We start from the raw sequence: 23520 nt of genomic DNA on the forward strand, positions 1-23520 counted from the left end.
TTATCAAGAAGTACCTCAAGTCGGCCGTCGTGGCTGGCGAGCTGGTGCAGACGAAGGGGAAGGGCGCGTCGGGCTCTTTCAAGCTTGCCGGCGCCGGCGGCGGGGCGGCCGAGGGCGGCAAGGCTCGTGGTGGCGGTGGTGCGAAGAAGAAGCGCGCCGCTCCGGCCAGCAAGGAGAAGAAGGGGGCCCGTGCGGCCGGCGCAAAGAAGGCTGGCGGCGTGAAGGCGGCGACCGGTCGGAAGGCGGGCGCCGCCAAGAAGGCGTCTGCGGCGTCGGCCGCTCCCACGGGTGCGAAGAAGGCGGCTGCGGCCAAGCCGGCCAAGGCCAAGTCGCCGTCGAAGGCGAAGAAGGCCGCCAAGGTTCCGACGAAGAAGCCGAAGGCGCCGCGCCCGAAGAAGGCGACGGCGACGCCGTCTAAGGCGAAGGCTTCGCCCAAGAAGAAGAAGTAAAAAGGGCAGGGAAGGGTTGGCGGTTGACACCGTCGCCTGGTGGCCGGCGCGCAACCAGAGGCTGTCGCGCGGTCCCGGACAAAAACAAAAACGGCCCTTCTCAGGGCCATCAAAGCACGTCGGGAAGGTGTTGATTGTCGTGTCGTGGTCGGTCGGTTGCCTTGTTGTCTGTCTGTCTTGCTTGCTGGCGTTTGTTTGTTTCATGTGTGGATGGTGTTTGCGTGCCGCGGTGGTTGGTGGCCGGGGGTGGGACGACTGGACTGGAGAGTGAGTGGGGAACTAGTCGTTGCGACCGACAAAGTTTTGCTCGCGACGGAGAGACGTTAGTGGCCCTGAAAAGGGCCGTTTTGTTTGTTTGGCGGTGTGCGGGTTTAGGCGCGCTCGCCGCGGATGCGGCGTGCGAGCTGGATGTCCTTGGGCATGATGGTGACTCGCTTGGCGTGGATTGCGCACAGGTTGGTGTCTTCGAAGAGGCCGATGAGGTAGGCCTCGCTGGCCTCCTGCAGGGCCATGACTGCGGAGCTCTGGAAGCGCAGGTCGGTCTTGAAGTCCTGGGCGATCTCGCGCACTAGGCGCTGGAATGGCAGCTTGCGGATGAGCAGCTCTGTGCTCTTCTGGTAGCGCCTGATTTCTCGCAGGGCGACGGTGCCCGGCCTGTAGCGGTGGGGCTTCTTGACGCCGCCGGTGGCGGGCGCGCTCTTCCTCGCCGCCTTGGTGGCGAGCTGTTTGCGCGGCGCCTTTCCGCCGGTGGACTTGCGGGCCGTTTGCTTTGTCCGGGCCATGGCTACTGCGGATGCGGATGCGGCGTGGAGGATATGCGTGCGCGACGGCGTCCGGTGCTGCCTTGACAACGGGCCCGCGCGCCCCGGGTGCTGCGCTTATATGCCCTCGGTGCGCGGTGGTGGGGGGAGGGGAGGGCGGGCCGCGGGGCCCCAGAGTCTATATAGGGGGGCGGCGCGCGCGCTGGGCGCCACAACCGTAGCCGACTCGCTAGCGCCGGGTGAGGAGCTTGCCTTGCTTTCTGTTTTTTTATATTATTGTGGTTGAGACGCTTGAAGAAGAAGAATGACAGGCCGCGGCAAGGGAGGAAAGGGGCTCGGCAAGGGTGGCGCCAAGCGGCACCGCAAGGTGTTGCGCGACAACATCCAGGGCATCACGAAGCCCGCGATCCGCCGCCTGGCGCGCAGGGGCGGCGTGAAGCGCATCTCTGGTCTGATCTACGAGGAGACGCGCGGAGTGCTGAAGGTGTTCCTGGAGAACGTGATCCGCGACGCGGTGACGTACACTGAGCACGCCAAGCGCAAGACTGTGACGGCCATGGACGTGGTGTACGCCCTGAAGAGGCAGGGGCGCACCCTGTACGGTTTCGGCGGTTAGGCGGTGTGAGACCGAAGGAAGGAAAGAGAGATTGAAAAACGGCCCTTTTCAGGGCCACCACAGTGTTCGGAAGTTGAAAAGTGCGAAAGAGTCTGTGTTGCTGGTTTTTTTTTCCTTTTCCTTTTTAGTCTACTTGGCCTTTTAGTTTTGTTTGGAGTTTTTTTGACGTGGTGTGCGGTGCGGTTGGGAGGGAAGGAAGCGTGCCCTTGCGTTGTGTGAGCTCCTTCCTTCCTTCCTTCCCCCCCTCTTTGCTTGTATGCTTTTTGTCGGTGGATGGGCTGTGTGTTGCGGCGCGGCTGAGTGCCGAGGGGTTATTTTTGAGGTGTGTTGTTGTGCGCCACGTGTGCTGGTTAATGGTCGCGAGACTGTGCGTGCGTGCGTGGAGTGGAGGAGGTGGCCAAGTACGTGTGTACAAGATGGCGGCGCCTGTGTGTGTAAGAAGGAAAAACCGTACACAGAAAGAGAGAGAGAGAGAGAGAGAGAGAGAGAAAAGTGGTGCGACGAACGACTGGAATTCTGCTTTGGACGTAGGTTTGTGTGGTGGCCCTGAAAAGGGCCGATTGTTTTGTTTTTGAGCCGAGCCGGCAAATGGCGCGCTGCGTGCCAAGGGAGCACGCGGCGGTGCCGATTGCGCTGTCTCTCTTTTAGGCCTTCTTCTCGGTCTTCTTTGGCAGCAGGACGGCCTGGATGTTGGGCAGGACACCTCCCTGTGCGATGGTGACGCCCGACAAGAGCTTGTTGAGCTCCTCGTCGTTGCGTATGGCGAGCTGCAGGTGGCGCGGGATGATGCGCGTCTTCTTGTTGTCGCGGGCCGCGTTTCCGGCCAGCTCGAGCACCTCAGCCGCGAGGTACTCCATGACGGCGGCGAGGTAGACGGGCGCCCCGGCGCCGACGCGCTCGGCGTAGTTTCCCTTGCGCAGGAGGCGGTGGATTCTGCCGACCGGGAACTGGAGCCCAGCCCTGCTTGAGCGGGACTTTGACTTGCCCTTGACTTTGCCTCCCTTTCCGCGTCCGGACATGGCGATGGGCTAGTTTGGAAAGAAGCGAGAAAGAAAAGCACAACGCAAACGGTGCGAGCCGCAGCGAGTCGAGCAGCGGAGTGCGTGCCGGCGCCGGCGGGGTGGGGGTCCTTTATGGGCTCGGGTGCGGCGGCCGGTTGCGCGCGCCCCATTGGTCGGCGGCCGCAGCAGGGCGAGCTGGTAAAGGTGCGGCGGCGGCGTGCGGCGGGTGCCGGCGCCACTCCGCGCTGAACGGAGCTTCCTGCTACCTGGTGCGCGTGTGCTTGTCGCCGCCTTTGTCCGCTCGCTGCCTTTGTCTGCGCTGCCGCGCTGAGGCGCGCCGACTACTCCGACCACGTGGGCGAGAAGAAGAAGACGACGTTCCGACGTGACTTGCGTCTCGCATGCGAGAGCGTGAGTCAGCAAAATTGTCGTGTTCACGAATTGCTCTATCATGATGCTCATCGCCGTAGGATGACTCTGGATTAGCCAGATTCTAGTCGTTAGCTAGGGTTTTTGTGTGCCAGGGCCCCCTTCACGTGGGACCAGCCCGCGTACACGGAGGCAAAGGCAGATAAGAATCCTGGAGAGAGCACATCCCACCCGTACGTCAAATTTTCAGCCGGTCGCGGAATTCTCCGGAAATTCCAAGGCCGGTAGGGCCACCCCTACCACCTCAGATTACTCCCTATGCTCCACCCTCACACACATTCACATCACACATGACACTGATTCACAAACAACCAGTAGGAAGTCGGGGAAAATGAGACCTGACACGAAGCGGAAGGCGCCTGATGAAAGCCAAGCTGAATCTAGCGCCGGCACATCAGACGCAGCGTCAGGACGGTCAAAACGAAGGGTTTCAATATCCCCACCAAGCGAAACAACAGAAGTTACAGCAGAAAACCTTCCACTTCCGGATGACTCCGACATGGAAGCGGATCCAATACCCAATATCCCGACCTCCAATAGATTTGGAATACTCGAACAAGACACATCAGGAGATAAACAGCCTCAGCAACACACATCAGGAGATAAACAGCCTCTGCAACAAACCCCTCAACCTAAGAAGCCACAGGTACCTCCAATAGTGGTTTTCAACACGAAAGACTACATCACAATACTGCAGAACATAAGACCCATTCTGAAAGGTCACTTGAGGACGAAGTCGTCCAAAGAAAAAATATCCTAATATTTCCAAGAACCAGACGACCACAAAGCACTCTGCGCGCTTCTCACAAACCAGAACATCCCCTATTACACACATGAACTAAATCCCACGAAACCACTGAAAGTGGTAATCTATGGTCTCCTCGTCAACATGGCACCCTCGATGATTCAGGAGTGCCTCATAAACTTCAACCTTCCAGTACACAAAGTATCTCAGATGACAGAACCTACTGAAAGTGGGATAAGACGCCCCAAAGCCCAATTCCTGGTAGAACTGGATAACACTGAGGAAGGGAAGCGCATCTACAAGATGCGATCTCTACTACACATGGGGATCACAGTCCGGTCCTACAGGGGCCCAAGAGGCCCTGCACAATGCCATAACTGCCAACAATTCTATCATGGCTCCCGGTTCTGCAAACTGCCACCGCGTTGCGTAAAATGCGGAGCAAACCACACGACAGCGGAGTGCAAGAAAGCACTCAAAACTCCGCCAAAATGCGCAAACTGCGGTGGGGCGCACACCGCCAGCTACTAAAAATGCCCCAAATTCCTCGAACTGCTGATAGACTGGAATGCACGAAGGCAAAGAACACAGGCCTCCGCACAACAGAAGCCAGAATTCAGACCAGAACCTACTCAGTTCCCAGGACTGAGAATTCCAAGAAGAACATGGCTTAACACTGCTGCCTCAACATCACAGGCAAATCAACAGCCACAACAACAACAAACCTCCGGATCACAGGCTAACCAGCAGCCACAACAACAACAAACCTCAGAAGCTGCCCCCCCCTCAGGACTTGGCGACGATGTGAAGGTGCTCCTTGGCCTAATCTCCCAAGTTAACATCAGGAAGGTGGTGAACACAGTTCAGAAGACTATAGCAGAAATCAGACAGGCACCAGATGTCTTATCAAAAATTAGCATACTGTTCACAGCAGCAATAGATTTCTTCCATGGCTCAGACTAATAAAAATAAACCCTTTAATATCATAACATGGAACGCCAACGGCGTTCTACCGCAACGACAGATATTAGAAGAATTCTTAGACACCCACAGGGTAGACGTAGCACTTGTCACAGAGACCCATCTCCAACCCGACCAACGGATGAAAATACGTAACTACATTACCTATAGAAATGATCGTGTCAATCGCCCCGGCGGAGGCACGGCCATATTAATAAAACACAGGATCACCCATAGACGGTTAGACACCCCCAACCTTACAAGAGCAGAAGCCACAGCCATAGAACTTGACATACAAGGCAAGGCAGTAGTGCTGGGGGCATTCTATAACCCACCAGCAGGGGCACGAATAGTACCAGCCGACCTGCAAGCCCTCTTACACCTTGGACGCACTGCAATACTTGGGGGGGATTGGAACTCCAAGCACCCCTCCTGGAACAGCAGGGCGACCAACAGGAACGGTCAGATTCTCCACAACTTCCTGCAAGGCACGAGGAACGTAATTGTTGCGGCTCCCGACACCCCAACCCACTTCCACTACAACCACCAACTCCGCCCCGACGTCCTCGACTTTTTCCTCGTCAAGAATGTACCATGGAACCTCTCCCTTTCCGTAATAAACGACTTAGACTCCGACCACAATCCTGTTTTCCTCTCCCTAAATGCCAATGACCAACAGCAAGATCCCTGGCGAACCATCAAATCATCATACACCAACTGGGATCGCTACAACGCCTTTCTCGTAAACAATACTCCAGATAACCCTAACCTAAATAGTAAAGCAGCAATAAATCAGGCCATACAATCACTGACAGAAGCAATCTCGGAAAGCAGCCGAAAAGCTACAACCACTATCACCCACCACACCACTAGATCCACCCTCCCGCAACAATTACAAAACCTCCTAGCAGACAAACGCTACTTCAGGAAGAGATGGCAGGAGTACCGCGACCCAGCTGACCGACGTCGTGTTGACCAACTCAGCCGACAAATAAGGAGAGAACTACAACAGCATAAAAACCAGAAATGGGACGAAACGCTGCAGGAAGCTGAGGGGAACCCAGAGAAGTTCTGGCGCATCACTAAAGCCAGAAAAACCCCTCAAACTGCAAATAAGCCCCTGCATGGAACCAACGGACTGGTCTACGATCCCCAGGGCAAGGCAGAGGCAATGGCTGAAACCTTAGAACGCCAGTTCACCACCTCCGAAACAGACGACGCAGACGCGGACGAACATGAGGAAAGAACAATCAGAAGAGTAACCAGAGGCCTCAGGGCCCCTGTAGCAACTCACATTCCGGTCGTTACCTCCGACGAAATATGCGGTTACATCAAATCACTCCACAACAAAAAATCCCCAGGGCCTGACAAAATATCCCCCATGCACCTAAAACACCTACCCCCAATCTCCATCCAACTCCTCACCAACATTTACAACGCCTGTCTCAGACTTCAATACTTTCCCAACCATGGAAAACGGCTAAAGTTATTACTCTACCAAAACCTGGCAAGGACCTCCTTTTCCCCCAAAACTATCGCCCGATCTCCCTCCTAAGCTGTGCTTCTAAAATCCTTGAACGAATTATCCTCTCACACCTCCAACGCTTCCTCTCCGAGCAGAACATCATCATTCCCCAACAATTTGGCTTCCGTAACAACCACAGTACAGTGCAACAAACGATGAGGCTGGTTGAGCATATAAGCAACGCCCGCCAAATCCGCCACAGCACTGGTGCCGTATTCTTAGACATTCAAAAGGCGTTCGACAAGGTATGGCACACAGGGCTAATCTCTAAACTCCTCCTCTGTCGCTGTCCCCTCCATATCATCCACATCCTCCGCTCCTTCCTCAGCAACAGGCAATTCTTCGTCTCTCTGGACAAGTGTAACAGCCAACTCAGGGCCATTGCTGCAGGGGTACCCCAAGGCTCCGTCCTGGGTCCGACACTCTATTCAGTATATACCAATGATATACCACACCAGATGGGGGGGCAGCTAGCCCTCTTTGCAGATGACACGGCGATCTTCCGAAGCAGTTCCAACCTCACATATATTGCCAGGAAACTAGAAGAGCACCTGCAAGATATCCACAGGTGGGCACTCCGTTGGAAGATCACAATCAACTCGGATAAAACCCAGGCAATACTCTTCACATACAAAAGGATTCCAGACGATGCTACACTGAGTCTCAACGGAACAATAATTCCCTGGAGGTCCAGCGCTAAGTACTTAGGCATTACCCTAGACTCCAGGTTAACATTCCAAAAGCATGTGGAGTACATTTGCAACCGTGGCCAAGGTCTCATCTACAACCTCTACCCAATCATAAAAGGGAATGGACTACAGATGAAAACAAAGCTCAAATTATTCAAAATATTCATACAACCAGTTATAACTTATGGGTCTGAGATATGGGCAATCGCAGCCGATACACATGTTAAAAAAATTCAAACACTGCAAAACAGATTCCTACGCATAGCCGCTAACGCCCCTCGCTTCCTACCTAACACAGACATATACATCCAACACAACATCACGAAGATCACACAGGAAATCCAGACACAAGCACAAACATTTTACACACGGACACAAACATCACCCCATCCTCTTATCCAATCCCTTGGTAACATCCCTCCAAACCCAAGATCCAAATTCCCGCGTATGATTACGCAGCGAAACTTCATCCCTTAAAATTCAACATCAAAACAAAAACCATCTCCTCCTCCAATATCAGACATCCAACCACCTCCTTTCCACGAGCTCGAAACCATCATCCAAAAACCCAACTTCCGAAACAAGGGAAGAGACAACTAGTCCCGGGCCTTGAAGCACAAGGGGTCATGAACCCATCAGATTCTCCAGTCAGTCAGTCGGCGGGTGCCACTGTGTGGGGAGACGCTGACTGGAGCGGAGCGCTTGACTGACTGACTGCGCGTGCCTGCCTGCCTGTTTGTTCGTGATGCCGCCCAAGACTAGCGGGAAAGCCGCCAAGAAGGCTGGCAAGGCGCAGAAGAACATTTCGAAGGGCGACAAGAAGAAGAAGCGCAAGAGGAAGGAGAGCTATGCCATCTACATCTACAAGGTGCTGAAGCAGGTGCACCCTGACACGGGCATCTCTTCGAAGGCGATGAGCATCATGAACAGCTTCGTGAACGACATTTTCGAGCGCATTGCGGCCGAGGCTTCTCGCCTGGCGCACTACAACAAGCGCTCGACCATCACGTCCCGCGAGATCCAGACCGCTGTGCGGCTCTTGCTGCCTGGCGAGCTGGCCAAGCACGCGGTGAGCGAGGGCACGAAGGCGGTGACCAAGTACACGAGCTCCAAGTAAGGAGGTGGCTCTTGGAAATAGGAGGCTCGTCCGCGGCGCGGCGAAGAAAAGAAAAAACGGCCCTTTTCAGGGCCACCAAAATGCCTTTGCGGGAAGGGCGGAATTGTTGTTGTTGTTGTTGTTGTTGTGAGCGGGTGGACGGCGGCACAGCTGTAGCTGTGGTGCGGCGCCGGCGCCGGCGCCTTTGGTTTTGGTGTGACGTTGGGATACGCACTTTAGCCACAGCCGGGTCGTGGGCGTGGGTGTTTCGAGACGTGTTGGTGTCAGGGGGGCGGATCGCTGGAGTTGGCTTGTGTTGATATATATATATATATATATATATATATATATATATATATATATATATATATATATATTTTTTTTTGTATGGTATGGCCGGAGGTGTGGAACGGAAAGGAAGGAAAGCAAACCGCGATTGTCGGATGTCACACCGTTGGTGGCGAGGGTGAGAAACAACACGTTGCCGCCTACAGCTGCTTCTACGCCGAGCGGGTGGGTTAAGTTAGTTGGTTGGTTGGGCGACGTAAAAGTGGAGCGTGGAGCGTGGAGGTGTGTGTGAACGTGAGGAGACACGCATTGTATTTGTACGCGCGAGGTGAGTTAGGAGACCACGCGCCACGACGTACGGTGCCCTCTTTCGACCTGACGTCTGACGTCTGGTTTTTGTTTGTGGAGGCGGTGTCGTCATTCTGGATGTACGTGTATTTTCCGCTCAGTTGAGTGGTTTTTTTTTTTTTTGTTTTGTTGTTGGCGCCCCGGGGATGAAGAGGGGCACCCGACGGTAACGAGAGGTTGCACTTTGTGATCGGTCGAATGTCCGGGGAGCGAGGAATAGGGTGGGGGGTTGAAAAGAAACGCCAGTGTAGGGCAACGGGACGGTGAACGTTCCCGTGGTGTCGGAGGTGTGCAGTGGGGGGGGAGAAAAAAAAAAAAAAAAAAAAAAAAAGCGCGTAACGGCGCGGCTGCTGTAAGTGTCTGCCGTGGTGGAAACGTTCTCTCCAACTTTGGTGGTGTCCCCTGTGTGTTTTGTTGTTCTCTATATCGTGTGTCCCCTCGCACAAGACGCTCTCTGGGCGGGTTTGATTCATTCATTTTTGCATTGTCACGTAGCGTAGAATGGAATGCGCAAGAGTTGAGTGAGACTGGCGACGGTATATGGTCTGAGCAGCGTCAGCTGCACCGCACTCCCCGGAAAAGAATCTTGGATGCCGTGCTAACTGAAATTTGGTGGACGGGGTTCTCAAGGCTGTTTTCCTATTTTGTTGTTTGTCTAGTTAAGATGGTGAAATGACGTCGAAGAAGCAGTATTGTGCTCACAGAAACGGAAACAAACTGTTATGGAAATGCCCTAGTTTTGATGAAAGGAAAATGTGTTTGAATACAGGATGGTAAAGACCAAGTGCGTTGAAAGAAACGTTGTGAAGGAACGAACGTTCCCTGAATTGGTTTCTTTTTGTTCCCGAGTTGTGTACAATGGACGACGGTTGTGCCATATCGCAGCATTGCATCATCCCCAGGTTTTATTTCAATTGAGCGATAAAAAAAAAAAAAAAAGGAAAAAGAGAAGAACAAGAACACTATCGAAATGGTCTATGGTGTGTGACCCACAATTGTTGTCTTTAAATCACTTACCCAACCATGTCGTAAAAATATTATTTTTTACAGTGGCTGCCCAATGACCTAGATATAACAGAGAGAGAAACACATGGCGTGTCAGATGTTTGTTTTGTTTCCCCCCCCCCCCCCCCCGTCAAGTGGCAAATGCGAACACCGTGAGCTGTAATTGACGATCGACACTAGTATGGCGCGAAAAGGGGGTGCGACCTGTGCAGTTGTGGGTGAAACTTTGGGTGATGGGCTGTCATGCGGCATCGCGTGCGTTCATTACCCCTCGGCGGCGGCGGCGCCGCAGCTCCGTCCAGCTCGCGCTCTCGGAAACAACCCTCTCGTAATGCCGCGTCTCCGTCACTGCAATTTTCAAAGGGAAACCTGTGTGGCCGGTGGGGGTGTGTCAACCGTTGGCCTCAAGCTCCGCCGACAAAAAGTGTTGAGTGTATCCAGTGTGAGAGAGGTTGACGCTTTTCGTGGGGTGTGTGTGTGTGTGGCAATGTTTTGAAAAGTTTGCAACGTACGTTAAGAAGTGTTGACGCTGAAACTTGCGGGCTGTGTGGCCCTGGTGGTTGGCTGGCTGGAGACGCGGGCGTGTCCAGTCGGTCGGTTGTTGTGGCTGAAAGGTACGTATACGGTTCCGCCGTGCCATCGGAACTGCGTCTGTCTGGAAGGTATGACGTGACGTGCAGTTTTTATTAGGTCAGCCTTGTTGTGTATTGTTCCATTTGTTGCTCACTCGTCACCCGTATTTGGTGTGGCGATGTATGTGGACGTACTGCTGGATCAGTGTCAGGGTTTCCGTGGGAGGTGTTGGTTGGGTTGGATTTGCCTGACACGGCTGAGTCCGCAATTGGCCTCCCGTTCGTTGATGTGATATGTGGGTTCTGAGGAAGAATGTGTACGAGATAGTTGCCCTGCCCTGCCCTGCCCTGCCCTGCCCTGCCCTTTCTTTCGCGTTCGTGTGTGCCCCCCTTGCCGAGTGGGGGGGGGGAATGGGATGGACGGATCCGTTGCTGTTGCTGTCACCGTCAAGACAACGCACGCACGCACCCCTGTCCTACGAGAAGGTGTGTCAACCGGGGTTTCGGTAGTCGTGTGTGTAGGGGACGGGGAGAAGCAAAGTGGAGAGTGCGGCACGGGCAGAGAGTGGAATTGGGGCGCGCTGATGTTGGGAAACATCCCCCAAGGGTTGCGGGATGATGTGGCGGTGAGAGCGGGGGGCGGGGGAGAAAAGAAAAGCGAAAAAGAACTAAGGAAGAGGAGGAGGCGTGCGTGTGCGCAGTGGCGGGGCCCCAAAGACCTGTCGTGTGGTGTCGGCCGAACGCGAACGCGAACGCGAACGCGTGTGCGGGGCAGCGTCGGCACGGAGAAGCGAGGAGGAGGAGGAGAGAGAGAGAGAGAGAGAGAGAGAGAGAGAGAGAGAGAGAGCTGGTCTGATGGGTATTTTTTACCCCCTGTACTCGAAGGACCGGATCTGTCCTTGATCCCTGCCTTATGTCTGATTATGTTGGGTAACAAAATGATGGGATGATAGGGTCTCTTGGGTGTGTGTAGATGTTTGTTGTTTAAGTGAGTGTTATGGTGTTTTTATTTTATTTTTGTTTATCATGGTATGTTGTAGTTTGTGGTGTTTTGTCGTGATGGGAAATGTCGTTCTTGGGTCGGGTGGATTTTGTCCCAGATTTCTGATGAGTGGGTGGTTCGAATCCGTGGTTTGGTGGAAAAAAAAAAAACTTTATGGATTTTTCTTTGGATGATTTCCGGGATTTTGAGTATGTGTATATGTCTCGGTTTGTCTGGTACCGGCCGGCATCAGCAGCAATTCTGAAGTATTTGTTCTGCACCCTTTTTTACTCTTGTTATGTTGGTGTCTGCGGCCATTGACCAGATTTTCAGAGCCGTAAGTGATGGCTGGTTCCTATGACGGTTTTGAAGATTTTCTTTTTGGCGCGCATATTTATTCTGTTTCCTTTGATGATTGGGTACAGTCTGAATATTGCTGCTGCAGCCTTGTTACAAACGTGTGTAACATGGTCTCTAAATGTCAACCTCTTGTCCAGCTTGATGCCTAGATACTTTATTGTGCCTGACCATGGAAGATTGTTATTTCTGAGGCGTATATGCAGGTTAGGAGGTATTCTTTTTGAATGTGAATCGTATTGTATTGCTTGGGTTTTCTCCGCGTTTATTGTTTTTTTGTTTCCATTGGTTAGCCCATTTCTGGATGGATTGTAGGTGTTGCTCTATTTTTGTGACTCTATATTGCAGGTTAGAACTGCTGCGGTAGACTGCAGTGTCGTCTGCAAATAGTGACAAGTGTCCTCCCAGCTGTTTGTTTGTGTATATTGAGTAGAGAATGGGCCCCAGCACTGAGCCTTGCGGGACTCCAGCCTCTATGGATCTAGTGTTACTTGCCGCTCCTGGTACATGGACATAGAATGCTCTGTTGCGGAGAAAAGAAGCAATAATGTGGATGGGGCAGTTGTACTGGTGGAGCTTATAGATAAGGCGTTATCCGAATGCTTTTCCAATGTCAAGCAGGACTGCTCCAGTACTGTGTCTAATGTTTCTGGCCTGACATATGTGCTCGACTAGTCTGCTCACCTGGTGGGTGGTGCTGTGTTCTTCGCGGAATCGGAATTGTTGTGGGATGATTATGTTGTTATCCTTTAAGAATTGAATTTCTTCAGTTCAGTTTGAACGAGCTTTCCGAGAACCTTTCCAAGGAAGTTGGCCTATAGTTTTGCGGAAATAATAAGTCCTTGTTTGGCTTTGGTAATGTGATGACTCGGGCCTGTTTCCAAGTAGTTTAGTCTGAAGCAAGCATTATATATTGATGTTAGATAGATAATTGATAGTTGCTGGAGGTAGGTGATGTAGTAGTTGCGGTTTGATGGAATCTGGGCCTGATGCCTTCTTAGGATGTGTGTATGTTTGTGATGTGATAAGATATGGGGTTTCTGCGTTTATTGGATTGTGAAAGATGTTCTGATCGGGGCACTTAGGATGCGGTTTTACCCTTCTGAGTACCATTTCCTGGTGGTCATCAGTTTCGTCATCTACCGCTTCTGGTGCTTGGAATTGCCTTTCTAGTGAATCCGCCAGTGCTTCAGCTCGGTCTGTGGGGTCGTTCCTTCCCCATGTAGATGTAGATGTTTCGTGTTTAGTTTACGAGTTTTAAGAAATTTCCAGAATTGTTCCTGGTCCCTTTCTGCTTCTCGTAACGTTTCCTCCCACGCCTCGCTACGGTGGTTTTCGGAGCTCTCTTTTTGATCCTCCCGGCCAATTGCTCTGATTTTCGTCGGTCGGCTGGGTCCCTGTAGTTTTTGCCATCTCTTTCTGGCGCGCGCGGGCTGCGGTTGGCGCCTTTGGTGGCAACGGCCAGGGCAAGCAGCGGTGTGTGGTGTGGTGCGGGGCGGGCAGGGGCAGGGGCAGGGGCAGGGGCGCAGTGGTGGTTGACGGATGGCCTGGGGGCCGAAAAACGGGCCGGCCGGCGGACGGCGGACGGATGTTGAGAGAGGCGGCGCGCACGCGTCTCGCGCGGACACAGGCGCCACAGCGGTTGATTGGAAGGAGGTGCGGTGAGGGGATGGGCCCAGGAAAAAAGACGGTCGTGGCCCCTGTCTTGGGTGCGTGTCGACGTCAGCACCGTCGGTGTGGTGTGGTGTGGGCAGGGAGGGGGGAAAAGCGGGCTGCGGGCTGCGGGCTGCGGAGGGAATGGTGGTGGGGAGTAGGCACACATGTGGGCGGGCGCAAAATCGGCCGGTGCCCGTAAACCGCGGCGGGATATTGGGTGGAAAAGAGGGAAATTGTAGAAAGGAAAACAAGCGGAGGGGGCGAATGTGGTGGGAGGGACGGGCGGGGGCGAGGCGACAGCTTGCTTTTTCTTTTTTATTTTATTTTGTTGTAGTGTTTTTGTTTTTTCGTTTTTTTGCGTGTGTGTGGCCTTGGAGAGGCTGGTCTTGTCTGGCTTACGCTTTGGGTGCGTGTGTTGGTACTTTTTCGTTTTTTCTTGTTCTGCAGAGCAGGGGCGGGGCGGTGGGAACGGCTGGCTGGCTGTGCCCAGAGGAGGAGGAGGAGGAGGAGGAGGAGACGCTGGCGGCGGGCCCGGCTCCTGGGGCTGCTGTTGCATGCGCTGTGCAAAGAAAGGAAGAGTGGGTTTGTTTGGCTGGTGAAGTGCATTATTTAAGTGTGGGCTTGCCGGCCTGGCTCCGATGCGCAGGTGGATAGATGCCGGCGGCGACCGCAGGCAGGCGCGTTGTGTGTACAGAGGGACGAGCCATGTGTTTTGCAAGCAGGACGTGGCGTGCCGAGTGGAGAGGAGGCGGCGGCGGCTCGGCTCGGCTCGGCCCGGCCCGGCCCGGCCCGGCCCGGCCCGGTCCGGTCCGGTCCGGCGGTGCCGCGCTGTTGTCGCGGACGTGAGCGCCCCCTGGCGGGCGGGTGGTTGGCGGCGGCGTGGTGGACGCGTGTGGCAGTTGTGTGCACGGGTTGCTTGGGCGAGTGAGCAGTGGCTGGCGGTGTTGGCGCGTCGTCGGGGAGGTATGTGTTGCGGCCGCGTCTGCTGCGCGCTGCGTCGTTGTGTCGACTGTGTGTGGGCGTGGGCACGTGTGCTCTGCCGAGGGCGTCGTAAAAAAGTGGGTCGCGGTGTGCGTGCGTAGCCCGTGATGATGTATTGTGCGTCGCGTCGTTGTGTGCGAAACGGATGCCGAGAGGTGTGTGGTAAGTGCGAAGCGCGAATGTGCGGCGTTTGGCGGTTTCGGTGTGTTTTCTGTTTTTGCGGCGTGAGAGTGGGGCTGGCTGGCTGGCTGGCTGTTGTTGGTTGCCTTGTGTGTGTAGGTTGATGGCGCGACGCGGAGGGGACGCCGTTTGCTGCGTGCCTTGCCTCGCGTGTGTTGGCGCGCCGTGCATGTGTGTGGGTCGTGGGGGCGGTGTTTTTTGTTTGTATTTGGATTTTCATTTTTTGGCGTGTTGTGTCGTGTATGGCAAGGGCGAGAGGAGTAGTGCGGTAGTGGTAGTGCAGTAGTGTCGTTGCGGCACAGGCGTCTGGTGGGGCTGTGCGTCGTGGCGGGGAAGGTGTGTAGGTTGCGGCGATGCGGCGAGCCCAGCCCGTCGTTTGACGGTGTGCCGGGTGAGTTGCGCTGCGAATCGAGTGTGGCGGGAAGGGAGCTGCGTGGCGCCTGCGTCCGTTGGCAGCAGGGGCTGTGCTTTTGAGAGTTTGTTTGATTTCGGGACGACGACGACTGGTTGGTTGGTTGGTTGGTTGGTTGGTGGGTGGGGTGGCGTGCGCGTTTGTCGTACTGGGCGAGTCGATTGCCTGCCGGCTGGCGAAAGGTGCGCCACCGCCCGTCTCGCGCTCTTTTTTTTTTTTTTTTCTTCTGTGTGTGTCGGCTGCGTTTTGTTTGCGGTGCGCGCGAAAACGGTGGTGCCGAAAGTGTGCCGGCGTGGCGTTGCGACCGCGACGAGCCGCGGGCGCGCCATTTGGCTGGTGTTGCGTGAAGAGCGGCTGTGTACGGGTAGTGGCTGTAGCCGTACGTGTACGTGCATCCGGCCCGGCCGCCAGCCCAGCCCAGCCGAGTCGGGTGAGCGGAGGCCGACACGTGGTGGTGCTGTGCTCTCTCGGCTCGGGGGGGTTTGTGTGTGTGCGTGCGTGCGTGCGTGTGTGTCTCGTTCGCTCTCCGGAATCTGCTCGTTCTGCTGATCCCCGCCTGTCGGCGTCGTTTATTTTACTTATTTATTTTTTACCTGTTGTTTGTTTTTCGACGTCGTCTTGCAGTTTTGTCCTTTGCGGCGTGCCGACGACCCGCCGCGCGACCTTATGAAACCCCAAAGCGTGGCGTGGCGTGGCGTGGCGTGGCCGAGCCGCAGCAGCTAAGGGGGTGCGGCCGCCTCGACGCCTTAACCTCCTAAACTTCTTTAAGCCCTTAACGCAGCCACCTTAACCTAACCTAAACTAACGTAACCTAACCTAAGCTCTTAGGCCAACCCCCAAGTCGCCTTAACCTAACGTACGTGACCGCAACCTTAGCTTAACGCCTACGTTAAGACGTGACGTCACGTCAACGCTTAACCTAACCCTGACGCCTTCTTAGCCTAACCTGACGTAACCTAAGGTAAGGTAACCGTTGAAAGAAAGAAACCACCTTTGTTTTGACGTTGAGGCGTGTAAGGTCGGCTGTGAGGGCAGATTCGGTGTGTCTGTAGTTGGGGCTGGCTGGTAATTTATTTTGTTTGTTTGTTTATCGTTGTTTTGTTTTGTTTTGTTTTGTTTTCGCCTGTGGCGGGGGGGTTGGCGCTCCGTCGGCCGGTGCCATGTTGCGCAGGCGGCGATCGTAAAAAAGTAAAAAAAAAAAGAAAAAAGAAAAAAAAATGTGTTGGAAGGGCTGTGGGTGTTGGCGGGCGAGGCGAGAGGAGGAGGACGGCCCGCGGCCGTGGCCCGACGGCTGCGGGCCGATCGGGAAAACGGCGGAAGGCGATGGGGCGGCGGAGGTGCGTTTGTGCACGGCCGTCATCGCCGCACGACTCGGCTCGTGTGGCTGTGGCGCCGGCCGCGGTGGCCGGGCTGCCGCGGCGACGGTGTGGGAGTTTTGACGAAGGTTTGGCCATTGTGGCGGGTCGTCGGCTGGGGCTGTGGGGGCGGCATTTGGGCGGGGGCGGCGATTCTCGGCGGGCCGACCCAGGCTGTGGCGCGCGGTGGCTGCAGTTTGGCCGTGGTTTGCGGCGCCGCCGCGGCGACTGGTTGGCGACCGTGGTGTCGGTGTGTGTAGCCCCATCCTCGGTGGTTTGAATGGCGCGGGTGGTTGCGGCGCAGGTTGGGGGCTGCTCCGCGCAGGCTGTCGGACGTTGGGCGATAGCAAGCGCGGGAGGCGCGGCGCGGCGGCGCGGCGGCGCGCCGAGTGGCGGCCGCTCTCTCGGCCGTCCGCGCCCGCCCGCGACACTGGCTGGGCCAGGCGCGTGCGCGGCTATTCTCTGCTGCGCGCCCCTCGCTGTTGTGCGTCGTCGAAGGAGAGAAGGAAGCGAAACCAAGGGGAAAAAAGAGAAAAGAGAACAAGCAAAAGATGGCAGACCAGGCGGCTACGAACGAGACTGCCGCGGCACCCGCCGCCACCGGCACTACGAAGAAGGCCAAGTCTGCGTCGTCTGCGAAGAAGCCGCGCGCCAAGCCTGCGCACCCGCGCACCTCTGAGATGGTGACGGCCGCCATCAAGAGTCTGAAGGAGCGCGGCGGGTCGTCGCTGCAGGCGATCAAGAAGTACATTGCCGCGCACTACAAGCTGGACGCGGAGAAGCTGGCGCCCTTTATCAAGAAGTACCTCAAGTCGGCCGTCGTGGCTGGCGAGCTGGTGCAGACGAAGGGGAAGGGCGCGTCGGGCTCTTTCAAGCTTGCCGGCGCCGGCGGCGGGGCGGCCGAGGGCGGCAAGGCTCGTGGTGGCGGTGGTGCGAAGAAGAAGCGCGCCGCTCCGGCCAGCAAGGAGAAGAAGGGGGCCCGTGCGGCCGGCGCAAAGAAGGCTGGCGGCGTGAAGGCGGCGACCGGTTGGAAGGCGGGCGCCGCCAAGAAGGCGTCTGCGGCGTCGGCCGCTCCCGCGGGTGCGAAGAAGGCGGCTGCGGCCAAGCCGGCCAAGGCCAAGTCGCCGTCGAAGGCGAAGAAGGCCGCCAAGGTTCCGATGAAGAAGCCGAAGGCGCCGCGCCCGAAGAAGGCGACGGCGACGCCGTCTAAGGCGAAGGCTTCGCCCAAGAAGAAGAAGTAAAAAGGGCAGGGAAGGGTTGGCGGTTGACACCGTCGCCTGGTGGCCGGCGCGCAACCAGAGGCTGTCGCGCGGTCCCGGACAAAAACAAAAACGGCCCTTCTCAGGGCCATCAAAGCACGTCGGGAAGGTGTTGATTGTCGTGTCGTGGCCGGTCGGTTGCCTTGTTGTCTGTCTGTCTTGCTTGCTGGCGTTTGTTTGTTTCATGTGTGGATGGTGTTTGCGTGCCGCGGTGGTTGGATTGTGGGGTCGTTGGCGGGCGTGGGCGGCGGCGCGCGGTTGGTGTTATAAAGTGTATTTTATTTTTTTATTATTTTTACCTATTTATTTTGCGCCGCGCTTGTTTGTTTGTTTGTCTTGGTGGTGGTTTTGGAATAGTCTTTTTTGCTTTGCTTTGCTTTCCGGGCGTCACGTTTTGTGCCGTGGCCTGTGTGGGTGGCGCTATTGACGCTTGCGACTTGGCTCGGCCGGTGCGGTGCTTTTTTTTTTTTTTTTTTTTTTTTTTTTTTTGGAAACGGCGGCGCCGGGCCGGGGGTGGGACGACTGGACTGGAGAGTGAGTGGGGAACTAGTCGTTGCGACCGACAAAGTTTTGCTCGCGACGGAGAGACGTTAGTGGCCCTGAAAAGTGCCGTTTTGTTTGTTTGGCGGTGTGCGGGTTTAGGCGCGCTCGCCGCGGATGCGGCGCGCGAGCTGGATGTCCTTGGGCATGATGGTGACTCGCTTGGCGTGGATTGCGCACAGGTTGGTGTCTTCGAAGAGGCCGACGAGGTAGGCCTCGCTGGCCTCCTGCAGGGCCATGACTGCGGAGCTCTGGAAGCGCAGGTCGGTCTTGAAGTCCTGGGCGATCTCGCGCACTAGGCGCTGGAATGGCAGCTTGCGGATGAGCAGCTCTGTGCTCTTCTGGTAGCGCCTGATTTCTCGCAGGGCGACGGTGCCCGGCCTGTAGCGGTGGGGCTTCTTGACGCCGCCGGTGGCGGGCGCGCTCTTCCTCGCCGCCTTGGTGGCGAGCTGTTTGCGCGGCGCCTTTCCGCCAGTGGACTTGCGGGCCGTTTGCTTTGTCCGGGCCATGGCTACTGCGGATGCGGATGCGGCGTGGAGGATATGCGTGCGCGACGGCGTCCGGTGCTGCCTTGACAACGGGCCCGCGCGCCCCGGGTGCTGCGCTTATATGCCCTCGGTGCGCGGTGGTGGGGGGAGGGGAGGGCGGGCCGCGGGGCCCCAGAGTCTATATAGGGGGGCGGCGCGCGCGCTGGGCGCCACAACCGTAGCCGACTCGCTAGCGCCGGGTGAGGAGCTTGCCTTGCTTTCTGTTTTTTTATATTATTGTGGTTGAGACGCTTGAAGAAGAAGAATGACAGGCCGCGGCAAGGGAGGAAAGGGGCTCGGCAAGGGTGGCGCCAAGCGGCACCGCAAGGTGTTGCGCGACAACATCCAGGGCATCACGAAGCCCGCGATCCGCCGCCTGGCGCGCAGGGGCGGCGTGAAGCGCATCTCTGGTCTGATCTACGAGGAGACGCGCGGAGTGCTGAAGGTGTTCCTGGAGAACGTGATCCGCGACGCGGTGACGTACACTGAGCACGCCAAGCGCAAGACTGTGACGGCCATGGACGTGGTGTACGCCCTGAAGAGGCAGGGGCGCACCCTGTACGGTTTCGGCGGTTAGGCGGTGTGAGACCGAAGGAAGGAAAGAGAGATTGAAAAACGGCCCTTTTCAGGGCCACCACAGTGTTCGGAAGTTGAAAAGTGCGAAAGAGTCTGTGTTGCTGTTTTTTTTTTTCCTTTTCCTTTTTAGTCTACTTGGCCTTTTAGTTTTGTTTGGAGTTTTTTTGACGTGGTGTGCGGTGCGGTTGGGAGGGAAGGAAGCGTGCCCTTGCGTTGTGTGAGCTCCTTCCTTCCTTCCTTCCCTCCCTCTTTGCTTGTATGCTTTTTGTCGGTGGATGGGCTGTGTGTTGCGGCGCGGCTGAGTGCCGAGGGGTTATTTTTGAGGTGTGTTGTTGTGCGCCACGTGTGCTGGTTAATGGTCGCGAGACTGTGCGTGCGTGCGTGGAGTGGAGGAGGTGGCCAAGTACGTGTGTACAAGATGGCGGCGCCTGTGTGTGTAAGAAGGAAAAACCGTACACAGAAAGAGAGAGAGAGAGAGAAAAGTGGTGCGACGAACGACTGGAATTCTGCTTTGGACGTAGGTTTGTGTGGTGGCCCTGAAAAGGGCCGATTGTTTTGTTTTTGAGCCGAGCCGGCAAATGGCGCGCTGCGTGCCAAGGGAGCACGCGGCGGTGCCGATTGCGCTGTCTCTCTTTTAGGCCTTCTTCTCGGTCTTCTTTGGCAGCAGGACGGCCTGGATGTTGGGCAGGACACCTCCCTGTGCGATGGTGACGCCCGACAAGAGCTTGTTGAGCTCCTCGTCGTTGCGTATGGCGAGCTGCAGGTGGCGCGGGATGATGCGCGTCTTCTTGTTGTCGCGGGCCGCGTTTCCGGCCAGCTCGAGCACCTCAGCCGCGAGGTACTCCATGACGGCGGCGAGGTAGACGGGCGCCCCGGCGCCGACGCGCTCGGCGTAGTTTCCCTTGCGCAGGAGGCGGTGGATTCTGCCGACCGGGAACTGGAGCCCAGCCCTGCTTGAGCGGGACTTTGACTTGCCCTTGACTTTGCCTCCCTTTCCGCGTCCGGACATGGCGATGGGCTAGTTTGGAAAGAAGCGAGAAAGAAAAGCACAACGAAAACGGTGCGAGCCGCAGCGAGTCGAGCAGCGGAGTGCGTGCCGGCGCCGGGTCGGTCGCTTCGCATATTTTGACATGCTCGGACTTTGAGCAGTCTTGTGGTGGAGGTTTGTTGTCCTTTGACATTTGCTCCAAACAAGTATGTTCTTCGTTTTTGCATTTGTCATGCACCTTACTTTTTGATTTTGGCCTAACTTTTAATGCGATTTTTAATAAACCACTGTTGTCTGTTGGTGTTTGATTGTTAATCGTTTTTTAGTGTAGGATGCACTTTGACCTCCTGTATTTGAGATTATCGGTGGGATAATTCCCGAGGTTATTTATCAGGTCGTTTTCAGAGTGACTCGCGGTTTGGTAGAATGCTACCGCGAGTTCTCTGAATCTTTCGGTTAGTGCTTTCACTTCCGTTGCTTCATGGGTGTCTGCAGTGGGGAAGCGCGTCCTGACATGAATTGCCCGTCTGAGTGCTCTATTTTGTACTCTCTGCAGTCTCAGCAGGTGAGATTTGGCTGCATAGCCCCAGACTGGGCAGGCATACTCAATGATAGGGCGGACAAGCGTACAGTACAGCCTTACTCCTGTAGTTGCCGCCAAGCTGCTTTCAATGTTGAGGAGGGGGTAAATGTTGTTGAGACTGGCGCTGGTCTTCCTCCTAATGTCTTCGATGTGTGTGTGCCAAGTCAGTCTTTTGTCAAGGGTGACACCGAGGTATTTGGCCGTGGCCCTCCATGGGATGTCACGTCTGTGCAGTCTTAGTGGTCTGTTGTCACGTAGGCGGTGGGCAGGGTTTCGTTTGCCTTTTCTTTGGGTGAGCATCAATGCTTGTGTTTTCTCCCCGTTTATTGTTATTCGCCATTTCCTGGCCCAAGCTTCTGTCTGATGTAGTATGTTTTGGAGTCTCGCTGTAACCACCCTCCTATTTGTACTGACGGCGAAGAATGCCGTGTCGTCGGCGTATTGGGCTGTGTGGGTCTGTGGGGCAGACGGTGTGTCGGCCGTGTATAGGTTATACAGTACTGGGCCTAGCACCGAGCCCTGTGGTACTCCGGCCCTGACGGTGCGTTTCGAGGACCTCGCAGTGTCCACTTTGACACAAAATGTGCGGTTGGCTAGGTAGCTCTTCAGGAGCTTAACGACATGGCCAGGGAAACCTAATGTGTACAATTTGTACAGTAGTCCAGTGTGCCACACACTGTCGAACGCCTTGGCTACGTCTAGCAGCACTAGACCACAGTAGCCTTTCCGGTTAAAGGCTTCTGTGGCGGCTTCGACCACTCGCATGAGTTGTTGGGGTGCTGAGTGTTGGTTGCGAAATCCGAACTGGAATTTGGGGAGCATGTTCTCTCTTTTTATGTGCCTGTCAATGTGCACTAAGAGGAGGCGCTCGTACAGCTTACTCAGCGTTGGGAGTAAGCTTATGGGGCGATGGTGCTGGGGAAAGATGGGGTCTTTTCCAGGCTTAGCGATCGCGACCACTTCCGCGTGTTTCCACTGTTTCGGGAATTTTTGTGATCGCGTGATTTCATTGAACGTTTCTGTCAGTTTTTCTATCGCTAGCTGGGGCAGGTGCTTAAGCAGTTCATTGGTGAGGAGATCGTGACCTGGGGCTTTCTTGTTGGGCAGCGATTTGATGGCTACCGCTACCTCCTCCGTTGGGAAGGTAGGTGGAACTTCATCGACGTCATCGTCTGCTGCCAGAAATGCGGTTAGTTGTCTGCGGACCATTCTTTCATGTTCGTGGTCCTGCGCCTCTGCTGGTGTGAATTGCTTCTCGAAGACGTCGGCGAGTGCGTTGGCTTTGTCTTGAGCGCTGAACACTAGTCCTCTCTCGCCGTGCAGAGGCGGCATCCTTGCGCGTCTTTTAGTGAACTGCTTAGTTGCTTGCCAAAGGCTGTTGTCCTGCACTTTGAGAGATGTAAGGCGGTTTGACCATTGCTGGTTTCTGTGCTCAGTGAGCGCGACCTTAAGTTCTCTCTGTAATCTATTGAGCAGCCTCCTGGTGTCCGGGTTTCGCGTAAGTTTCCATTCCTTCGCGGTCCTGTTTTTGTGCCTAATCTGGGCAAGCAGCTGGGGTGGCAGTCGCTGTGTGGGGGGTGGAAGGGTTGGGGGTTCTGGTGTTGCGCCCTGAGCTGCTTGGAGGACCGTGTCGGTGAAACTACTCAGCGTTTGTTCGGTGTCCTCTGTCGGGAGCGGGGTGTTGGTGAATTCTTCCATTACATGTGTTTGAAATTTTTCCCAATCGATGCGTTTGTACGAGGTTGGGCGCTGGATTGGCGGTAGCCAGCCGCCCACGTCCATCTCGAATGTAACAGGATTGTGATCAGACGACATTCTATGTAGTGAAATCGCCGTCACGAATCCTGCGAGACCTTTGGTGATTGCTACGTCGATTACGTCCGGGTTATTCCCATTTCTGGGAAAGTGTGTGGGCTCCTCTGGGGCCCATACGTGCATGTGGTGGATGCGCGCGATGCTTTTTAATTGTCGGCCAGCTTGGTTCGTCCTCCTGGAGTTCCAGTCAGAGTGCTTGGAGTTAAGATCTCCTCCAAGTATCAGCTTGCCTCCAATTTGTCCTAATTTGACGATGTCGTCTTTAACTAACCTGTGGGTGTTGGGTTGTCGATATGCTGACACCACAGTTACCGGACCTGTGGATGTCTGTACCTCTAGTGCTACTGTTTCCAACTGTGTCATTTCTGGCGTATGAATCTGGTGGTGCGGAATCCCCCTTTTTATGTATATTGCTACCCCGCCCCCTGCAGTTGGTCGGTCTCGTCTGTAGCAGAGGTAGTTTGGTGCAGAAACTCTGATTCCCGGTTTCAGGTTGGTCTCCTGCACCATGCATATGTCTATTTCTTCTTCCGCCAGGAATTGTCTGAATTCTAGACCCTGGGGGAAGAGGCTCATGGCATTAAACGTGCATAGTTTAAAACCCTGAATTGCTGGCCTAGCCATGATGAGGTGTTGTGACACTTGTTGTCGCAGTGGGCTGCGAGGGCCTAACTGCCGATGAAATTTCGGCGGATAATTTATCGAAGTTCTTTGTCATGGTCTGCATCAGCTTGTCCATGAGCTTGATTACTTCCGTCAGGGCTTGGGAGAAGTGGTGTATTGGTGTATTTTGTGTGCTGTTTGTTTGTGTTGTTGTTGCTGGCT

This window comes from Schistocerca gregaria, chromosome 8 (genome assembly GCF_023897955.1).
Source record: "Schistocerca gregaria isolate iqSchGreg1 chromosome 8, iqSchGreg1.2, whole genome shotgun sequence".
In the NCBI taxonomy this organism is placed as follows: Eukaryota; Metazoa; Arthropoda; class Insecta; order Orthoptera; family Acrididae; genus Schistocerca; species Schistocerca gregaria.